The 10,626-nt window shown below is 37.6% G+C and overlaps 1 protein-coding gene across 9 annotated transcripts in view; it reads right to left on the reverse strand.

Moving 5' to 3' along the window:
• Positions 1–10,626, reverse strand: part of osbpl8 (oxysterol binding protein-like 8) — an 88,297-nt gene that overhangs the window by 34,423 nt on the left and 43,248 nt on the right. The window contains exon 1 of one of the 9 annotated variants that reach the window (XM_015041374.1): positions 7,287–7,367. The exons of 7 other annotated variants lie outside the window; for them this stretch is intronic. The gene's annotated coding sequence lies outside the window, so the exon portion shown is untranslated. Of the gene's footprint in view, positions 1–7,286; positions 7,368–10,626 lie in introns of those variants that run through there. One more of the 9 variants, XM_015041372.1, reaches the window with a different exon arrangement.

The following is a 10,626-nucleotide window of genomic DNA, read 5'->3' on the forward strand; positions in this document are numbered from 1 at the left end:
AAATCTTCATATTGTAACAGTGAAATATTTCCCAAATATTATTGCTTCTTTCAGAATAAGAATTATTTTCTGTATTCCAGCTTAAATAATGCTCGTGGATTAGTTTCTAAAACATTTTGAAGTGTTTTAGAAACACTACACCTTCTTTCTTTAACCACATTGTTATGGCACCGTAATTTTGAAGTGGACATGTTACGTGCAATTTGAAATAAGAAATGTAAAATATGATAAAAATACGTTTTTGTGTTCCTTTGATTCCTATTCAAGACACTTTGATAAGAATGACTATATATGTAATATAGGTGACTACAAAGTATCTTTGTTTACATTTTTGGTTGGTGGTGTGCCTCGAGATTTTTTTTCAATTAAAACAGTGTACCTTGGCTCAAAAAAGGTTGAAAAACACTGCTCTATACTACTGCATTTCAGAAATTCAAACTCTGATTTCCAATAATATATAATCCCAGTCGGATGGAATTTCGCCAACACCTCATATAGGTCGAAGTGACCTAGATGTGTACTTTAAAGAAGCATTGAAAATATGTGTCAAGCACAATTGATATCAGCATAAAAATATTCAACATTAACATTTCTTGTTAGGTTCAAGGGGAGGTGTACTACTCTACAATATGGTGCAGTCACAGTTGGCTGTTTATCTCATTTGTGTTGTTGATGGATTCCTTTCACAGTTGCTCCCATCACATTTGTGATGAAAGACGCTGACATAAGTAGCTCAATACGGTAGAAGCCATAGAAAACAATGGCACCCATGTTTGTTCCAAGAAAGAGAAAACAAAATTGCAAAAAGCTGTTGAGTTGGACCCCAGACAGATTCTAGCTGAGGAAGAAACAAAAAAAGAGACAACACTAAGAGCTGCTTACAACAATAAGAGGAAGGGATTAGCAAACAGTCACTGAACGTCAGAGGTTGATTAACAAACCTTAATCTCAGCTCATCTGATCGTCATGCGATTGGAAAGTACAGTTATACCTGGACACTGTTTCTGCCTTCCAAAACATTCCCTTCCTACTCAGAGACAGTACTATTAGTTGGCTTTGTGTCTGGGATTCCTGGGTACGTAGTCGAAGGCAAAAAAATCTTGCCTTCGCGGCTTTCCATGATCACACCCGGAGGCTAATCCTATAATAAAACTATTCTTACTCAGTCAATATCTCTAAGTTGGTTCAATAAGATGTCAACTTAAAATAACCTCAGTTGCTTTACTTGATTGACTAAAGGACCGGGCTGAAAGAAAAAAACAAGTGTTAGTTGTCAGAGCTGATTACTACACATGCAGATGGGGAAGCTGAGGTGACGACGTCTGGGAGGAAGACAAAGGTTTGGTGAAAAAAGATGTAATGATAGAGCTGGAAAATACTGACTCAGTGGAGAGAGAACACATTCTTGGATTACAGCGTTTGGTGAGATAATATTAGTGCTTTTATCATCAAAAAACTGACAGGCAACCAGTGGCATCCAGAGGAGAATCTCCAATCAGAAGCCTTTTATGACTGGGAAGAGTTGAACAGTCATTAGAAATACATTTACAGCTAGCTTGTGGATATTATATAGTATTAAATATGACTAATTAGATTAAATGGGGTTAATATAATGTGCTATAAGCTAAACATTTAGGAATTACATCCTAAACATTTTAGTGGCCATTAAAAAAAAAAAAAGTCAAAAAACAGACAAATTAATGACAGTAAATGTGATCACTTTTGCACTACCTGCCGATACACCAACATTTTCATGTCTGCAGTTTTTCTGTTGCAGCTTAGGATGTGAAACAGCACATCTAAGATAAGGCCTGTGAGTGAAGCATTCAAAGTTGTTGGTTAACATGACCACACATGAGCATGTAGTATACTCTAAAGATAGCAGCTGAAAACAGATGGCCTTGGTGTGTTTGATCAGTGCAAAGAGAAGCCAGGTCTGTACAAAGGAACTACACCTTGCCTTTAAAACATAATGCATGTAGCACTTGAAGCCATGAAAGAAAATGCATTTAAATCAGTCAACAAAACCTTTACTTAGTAGAATCCCTCTTGTTAAAATGCGTCCGCCTTCATAAGTCCACGGTTTAAGAATGAGTGCTTTGAACAAGATGCATTTTGACTGCAAGCAGTTCTGCATCAGGAAGATTATAAATATGAAAGTTGACATTTTTCTATGGGAATCGGTTCTATTCTCCTGTTATTGGTTTCAGACATAAAACAGCAGCTGTTTTGATAAGTAATGAACAGTGACTGTAAGCATGACTGCTCAACCTAAAATTTCCATATTTGCTTGGACAGAGAAAGAAGAAAAAGAGGAGACAATGGCGCAGAACAATGTTTTGTTTAATAACTCAATAATGAGTGTTCAATCACTTAGAGTAAACAGCTTAGATTATTGATGTTCCAATCAGGATTGTTTGTCCCAGATCTCCATTCAAAAACTGACATTTACAAATACTGAGTTGTTGTTTTACTACAGTAGCACATGGTCTTGCAACTTTGTACAACTTTACTCACTTGATGATCAGGACACCACAGTCTTTACCTGAAATAACTAAATATGGGGTTCCTGAGGGTTCTGTTTTTGGGCCCCTTTTCTTTAACATCAATATAATCATCCTAGCTCAGACGACAGAGCACTGCAACACACTCTCAACACGCAAGTTCTGAGAACAACTTTTTACATCTGTCAACACATCACAATAGTTGCTCGACTCAGTCAGTGTGTCCAACAACAGATGGGTCTCATTTTCCACCACTTTAATGCAGTTAGGACATTAAAGTGGTCCCAATGATTTAGTAAAATTTAATTAATTTCAATTAAAAAAAAAGACAAACAACATACATAGAAAACAATATAAACAATAATAAGGGTCACAAACAAAAATAGGACATAATCTTCTATTGTATCACATCCTACTTCCCTGGAAGCCTCGAACCGTCTGCAGAATGAACAGCCTAAAACACAGGCTGCTCTTTCTTCCTATGAAAAGATGGGGACTGCTAACGGGGGATAAAGCGCTGTGACATATTACATAACGTTTGAACATCACTTGCAGCACATTTCTGACCCAGTTTCCTTTTCAGCAACAGAGAGAGGAGGAGGACGTAAAAAAACAACAACAGGTTATTTTTTGTACTATGTCTAAAGGGCAGATTGAAATTCAAACATGTTATGAGGGTAAAACTGATCTAATATTCTCCCGAGTATGAAAAAAAATAAAGTTTTTTTTTAACTAGAAGCCTTACAGGTTAAAAGTCCATTTTTACTTTGATCAATTAGAAAACTCCAAATTCCAATTATTCTCTACGTCCACATTCCACTGCAGCATCGTCATGGTGTGAAATCACATAGATCATTTCAGCCTGTGTTTGACGTCAGAACAGCTAAATCCATTATTAAGGAACTGACAGGTCTGTCAGTAAAGTGGTGAGTTCATGGCTACAGCCTGAGCGCAGGCAGGCAGAGAGCTACAGTATGAGATGGAAAACCTGGAATCTGTCCAAATGGCCGGAAGGAGCTAGAACAGAAACCATAAATAATATTGCTTGAAGATTTTGGTTTATAGAGTGTAGAAGGTATGGTTTGAAGAAATGCCTGAGTCAAGACTGATGGAATTTGCTGCTGTGCAATAATGATGAGACTCACAATTCCAATCTGAAAATATATGTGGCAATAACAGAGGAGATACAATGTGTTTGACCTCATTATAATGATCTAAAATAGCTAAAGAGTTGTGATGTGCAAGGAGAGCCGCTAACCATTAATGTATGTTAGCCGTCTTCATCACATAATGACAAACTAAAACTAACCAGTAATAGTAACCAGGTACTAGATAAATTGCTAACAAATTCTAAGTGTGTTCTATTAGGACTTCGTGTCATGGAATAGTATCAAGTGTATTATTGTGAAGTAGAAGTAAAAAAAAATTACACTCTTTTTCTACAAGTAAAAATCTGAAAATATGGTTCGGTTCTCCCTCTGTGTGATCAGACAGTCAGAACCATTAGCCCCCCGCTGATAAAATCACACCAAACATTTTCAGTGTTCTTCTTACAATTTGGCACTTCAATAAAATAAACTGATCCGACTTTGTGGAAATGTTCTCTTTTGTTCTTTTGGAAGCAATACAAGTACTAACAGGTTTCATTGTGGTGATTTCTATTGAAAAATTAAGAACAACACATAGTGGATTAGTTTTGTTTGATTTCATCAGGGAGGCTAGAAATTCTGACCTTAGCTGTAATTTGAAAGATATCAAAGTATAAAGGTTAACCAAAGATCATACATCCAGTCCCCAGACAGGGAGCTTTTTCAATGCTTTATTGGCATGAGGGCCCTTTTATAATTACAGAAGCACAAAAACTACAAGGAATGGCCGAGTTATTCAAACTTTTTAAACACAGTTTGGGTTTGTAAAACCTTTACTCCATTTGTGGGAAAAATGTGATCAAGCTTTCCCAAAATTATAGCAAGTCTTGCACTTTTCTGGTGTATGAATAAATCTCTATTGGTTGAACCATTTTTCATTTAGATCCAAGTCTACATTACTTCTGATACAAATAATGATAAAACGACAAAATGTCAATCCAAACAAGACAATGATCTGAAGGAAAGCAAATTTCAGCTCTTTTCTAAACAGAGTGGCCCTATTTCATTTTTTTCTAAATATTTAACACAATCTATCCCTCTCAAAGGCATCAAGCAAGTAAGTCATTAAGAAAAAATGATGTTTCTAAGGGTGTTTTCTCACTTGACTGTGCAGTAAAACTCACTGATTGGGAACCAAAATTGCAACATTTTTAGCTGGTGTGGTTAATTTACAAACTCTGCTTTACCAAATGATCCAAATTAATTGAAAAACCAGCTTCCCTCCTTGCCTGTGGGGGCGCTGCACTAAGAACCACTGAAGGAAACGACACAAAAAGCTCAGAAGAAGACGCAAGGCAACTCCTTTCTTCACGACATATAAACAAAAATGGAGTAACATCAGATTTTCTCTTTAGTGTTTGGTAAGAGATCACAAGCTGCATCTCCCGCCAGCGCTAGACTACCATGTTTGTTTTGGTTGTATTTACAGTGTTTTTGGAACAGTCTCCACTCTCCACTCTCTTGAATTCAACCACACCAGAGTTCACTTGAACCAAACCTAAGTTTGTAGATGGACAAAAGTTTGCTTTTTTAGTTCACATAAAAGCTTGATTGTGCATTCAAGAACCAGACCTTCTAGACAAATGGACAAGAGTTCAATTAAAATGGACTAAACAGGGCTGGTGTGAACGCAACCAAAGTTTTTTGAGGGGCATTGGTAGGGGCAATGGTGATAGATTGCCTCCTGCATCTCCTTAGACAGCAGTGTCTCAACATGATCCAAAAAGATCAGGTTAGAGGATGACTTGGTGGTGAAATGGGCCTCACACTAAGTGGTGTCTCAGTTTCATCACAGCAGGAGACCAGGGGCTCAGGAAGAGCGCAGAGGTGAGGTGGTGAAAGTCCTCAAGAATAAGGGTGAAAGAGGTGTTTAAGAGCTTAACTAAAGCTCTGTTAGTACACTGCACACAACATTTAGAAGCAGGAACCCACTTAAAAAGAAAGTATGTAATAATAGATAATAAGACAAAAAAAAACAGAATGGTAGATTGTTTTATTAAAATTCTCAGTTGGAAAAGAATCAGCAATGTAAGATTTTTAACCAAGAAATGATATGGAGGACCAGCTCAAGGATGATAGCGTGACTTGGGTAAACAGTCTGCATGAGGATTTCATTAGGAGAGTTTTGGGAAGAGAGCACCAATTAAGATCTTGTGTACGTACTACAAACAAGGAGGAACATTTTATTCTGGGGTTTTATTTATAAGTTTTACATCCAAATTTAACTAAAATTGAAATTTAGCTAAAATTTATTGAGACAAAGCTAAATTTTAATCTTATCTAGGTTGAGGCTAGAAATAATCTGAATGTAGTTTATGTCTTAAACTACATTAAACTAGTTCAAAATTAAACTACAAGGGCAGATACAGTAAATGAGCCACAAAGCAGTGATTGGTTAAAAGCTGTATCTGTCGTTTTGAAGGGAAACGTTATGAAGTTAGACCTCACAGTCCACCTGCTTGTTCAGAATGAACAAGCACAGACCTTGGCTAGTGCTGTTACGCTGATTACTCTCAGCACTAACCTATTGCCTGGACCTATTGAACATGGCCAACACTCCCGCAGAGCCTCTATTGTGAGGAAAATAAATAGGAACAAAAACGCAACTGTTCCTGGAATACTGATGATACAAAGCAGAACCCTAGAAAAAAATAAAGTTCATTTGCTTCCATCTAAGCAGAATGAACATGGATGGATATTTCAGCAGCATTTACAGATAAGAGCTAACTCCGGATTAGGCATATAGGTGGACTGGAAAGGGTTTGGTGATTAAGGAGTTATGATTCTGTAATTCGTATCTCAATTGGTAGCCATTTGTACCTCCTGTTATTTGGACCATAGTTCTTAGCCTATATGGCTTCCTCACTCACTTCTGAAGAATAATTCAAAGACAATTAAAGCAACAAACAGTAAAACTTACAATGAAGACATTTTGCTAAAGACAATTTAAAGTAGTACCTAATCAAAGTGGGGTTCCAACTTTCAATAGTACTTGCTCCTTCATGTTCATTTTAAAAGATAAAATAGAAAAGCAAACTATGCCAGATTAAATAGGAGAATGAAGGAAAGAAGGAGCATTTGTTCGCTGGAACGAACAAATGAATGAACGAATGAACAGATGAACGAATGAACGAACGAACACAGGAACGAACGAAGAAAATAAAAAACAAAAGAATGAAATAAAAAACAAACTAAAGAACAAAATTTTGGTGGATAAAAGTCTAAAGATTACAATATTTTTTCAACACTTTGATTTTCTCTTCCATACTAATCCAGACATGAAACATACTAAAACTTTTCCAGAAATTTGAAAGACCATGTTGCTCTCTGGCCAATAAATACCTAGAACAACAAAGCTGTTGGGGGAATTTTGGTTTGATTGAGGGGTCAAAATTTGTCTGATTTAATAGAGTTAAATGGTCCAACAAGAATCAGAACCACAGTCAATGGAAGTAAGCTACACAGAAAGCTGATAAGCAATGGTTACAAAATGGTTTATTTAAAACCAATTACTTTCTAGTAAATTATAGAGCAACATACCTCAAGAGCAGCGGAGAATTACCCAAACTCTCCTCGGTCCAAGCTACCCACTCTTGCTTCCTGCTATGAGTCTAACAGTTTAAGGTTCACTTACAGCACACGGGAACTGCAGTCAATCGAGGGAGAGGAGTTTATCGCTGCTACCGTTTTCTTGTTCAGACTAAAAGTGGTGTGACATGCCGCTGAGCTCCAACACACACACACACCGAAAGGAAACGAGGAGACAAGACGGAGAGAGAACACACATGCAGGAGAATTTGAGCCTCCCCCTTTCTCTCTCTTTCTGATGAGAGATCTCTCCTCTCTTTGCTTTCTTCTTCTTCCTCTCCATTTCCCCCCACACGAAGCCTTCAGTAATTTACTTGTTTACTTTCTCAGCGGTTGTTACATCACTGCCATTGAATACTCTTACTCATCTTTCATCCATTCTCTAAAGCCCTTGTGATTTTCCCCCCATCCTATCTCTTCATCAATCCACCCCATTGCTTGTTGCTTTGAGAACTGGTCTTATTCAGACACAATTCAACCATGGATGCAAACATGGGGGGTAGGCTGTTAAAGATGGGGATTTGTGTGCACCGTCCGGCTCAATTACTTTAATCACACTACTCCTTCCTGGGAACTTGTTGACTAAAGCGCCACTGCATCAATAAAGCAGTGACCAGGGTAAACTCCATAGGTCACAATGGAAAATCAACTCTGAGGACGACTCACTTACCCCCTACCTACCCTGAAACCCTTTTATAGTTCCATTTAGAAAGACGTAATGCCTCGTTTTCACCGAGTGGTTCGCCACGGGTTGGTGTGGTTTGGTACAATATTTTGTGTTTCCATTGTAAAAGCGGCTCATACATCAGGACCGTACCACACCATTCGAGGGGTTCCGTCAGCTGTAGGTCCATTGGACAATGATGTGGCATTGCTATGGTGGACCTATACAACAGTCCATTGATTTGGGGGAAAGAAAAACTTGCTTGTGACAAACAAGACATTCTATTGCATCAAGTTTATTGTTTTTCTCATATGACGCAATGTTTAACACCTCCTGCCCAATGAGAGTCCAATTGGCAGTGGAAACCTAAATATGCTGGACCATAAAATAGTGTAACAAATAACATTGCTCAGTGGAAAGAATGCATAAATGTATGCCGTATTGCCATGGTTTCCATTGACTTGTTTCTTCTGTTGTAAAGTACAGGAAACAAAAGCAGCATCCTTTTAAACAGATGCTTAGAACACAGCAATGTGTGGATGTGCCTCAACTTTCTCTACATGAAAAACATGAAGTTATTATTAGCTGAAGTTATTATCTTTAGAAGGTATTATAGAAGTTGGCCTTCTATTGCCTGAAGAACATTTCTAGATTTAAAGGACTACTGTCCCAGCAAGACCAAGAGTAACTCATACATGAGCTTATCTTGAGTCACATTGATGAAATGTTGCTTGTTTCATAATTGGCTATGCACTATGTTGTGTGGTGCTGAAATGTGCTATACAAATAAACCTGAGGCTTCAAAAATATGTGCAGAAGCATCAAATAATTCTGCTTACTACAGTCTTGATGGGCAATAAAGTCTCCATTCCCAGAATCTTTAGCTTAGTTGCATAATTTGCTCCCAGAGACCAATATAAAAACTTGGTCTGAAAATTGCCATATTTCCCTCAGGAGTACAAAGCACTCTGACTGAAAGGTCACAGTCGGTCCGCACTAAAATACACATCTCCACCTCAATCAGGCTGAGCACTGGAGCCTCTCAATCCTGCGCTGTTCACCTTACGATCACAAGACTGTGCATCTATACAAAAGGAAAGACTGACGCGTATGTCTGAAAATGATAAACACAGAAGTGGTCCTGAGGAAAAGATTATGCATACTTTTCCTTCCACTTCACATTGATATACCTTGTGTTGATCTATCTCACTGAATCCTATGATTTAGAAACGTGACAAAAAAAAAGGTTCGAATGGCATAAATAGTTCTTCAAGGCACAGCAAAGGTTGACTTTTCTATCAATTATGTCTAATAAGCATTCCTACTTATTTATTTTGCATCCCACTCTCCTGTCGAGTCATACTGAGGACATTAATTGCATTTTTTATTCACACTCACAAAGCAATAATTGTAATCTGTCAAACATTCTCCAGTCTGCTGACAGAGCGGTCTGTGATTCACATCATGAGACTCATTATTTTTGGAATGACACACACACACACAATTAAAAGCCTGCTTCTTCCACTCAGAATAGCAGAAAAAAACTAGTCCTTCTTATATTTGCAAAGCTCATTTGCAGTCGAAAACCAGCCTTTAGAATTAGACTACAGTCTGTAGCTGCGGGCAGGAAACCCCCTGATGAGTGACTTTCAGTCTGTGACTTTGGTTAGGTTTTCTCAAATACCAGAAAAACAGAAACATTTAGCAGCCGCTACATGATAGCAGAAAAAAATCTATGAACAATTACTGGAAGAGAAATGTATTTTTTTTTTTAGTATTTCTGTATAAACCAAAAGAAATGTGCAAATAAAAAAAATAAAAAAACTTAAAAGCTGGTCAGAATAAAGTTATGAGTCATACCTTCCCCTGTTATAGAATACCAATAGAAAACTTGAGTCACACACCGCCACATTGGTTACCTACAACAATTTTTATCTTTGCTTGAATGCAAATTCAACTTCATATTCCGTAGAAAGTTTTAGCAGATTTGCAATATTGCCACTAGTGAAAGATCAGCTAAAAGCCTCAACTAATTATTAATTAGGAATAGAAGTTCAAAGGAATAATTATATTGAGGTTTTAGAGTAAGAAAACACTATAGTCAAACATCTATTCACATGCTTCTGCTTCTGCAAAACAGTGCTTATTCATCCACTCAGTTTTCTCTCTTGCCTGTCCTCCACCCACCATTCTGGCCCAACAAGCTGATTTATCTGCCTAGAAAGGAATATTCTGAACATCCCGTCTGCACTGTATTAAACATTGAATGCTGAAATATGCAACTGCGCCTACATCATCTGAATTTCACTCCATCAATTACGTACTAAGTGGCTGCATATTTTTCCAACTTTTTGTCCGCAGCATCTTTGCCATATTTACTGTTGGAGATACTGTCTCTCTCCTGTATTCTTCAGGTAATCCTTTATATACAGAACAGAAACCGCTAAGCTAAAAACTAATTACGAAGTGAATGCTACCAGTCGAAATTTGCATTAATTTCGCAATTTCACTGCTTTTGCAGCTGCTCCATTCGCGCCGCTACTCCTTTCCGCTTCTCCGTTCCGCTTCTCTTTCACGGTTACTTGTGCAACTTTACTTTGTTTCTCAGCAACAAAATACAGCCCATTGTTATTTATTGAAGATTTTACATTTCCAAAAACACAGGAATCTAATGTTTCGTTTCGTTTTGTACGTTTGGAAGCTCATTCCCTCTCACATAATC

The sequence above is a fragment of the Poecilia latipinna genome, unplaced genomic scaffold (assembly GCF_001443285.1).
Source record: "Poecilia latipinna isolate Pla-1442-1.1 unplaced genomic scaffold, P_latipinna-1.0 Scaffold548, whole genome shotgun sequence".
In the NCBI taxonomy this organism is placed as follows: domain Eukaryota; kingdom Metazoa; phylum Chordata; class Actinopteri; order Cyprinodontiformes; family Poeciliidae; genus Poecilia; species Poecilia latipinna.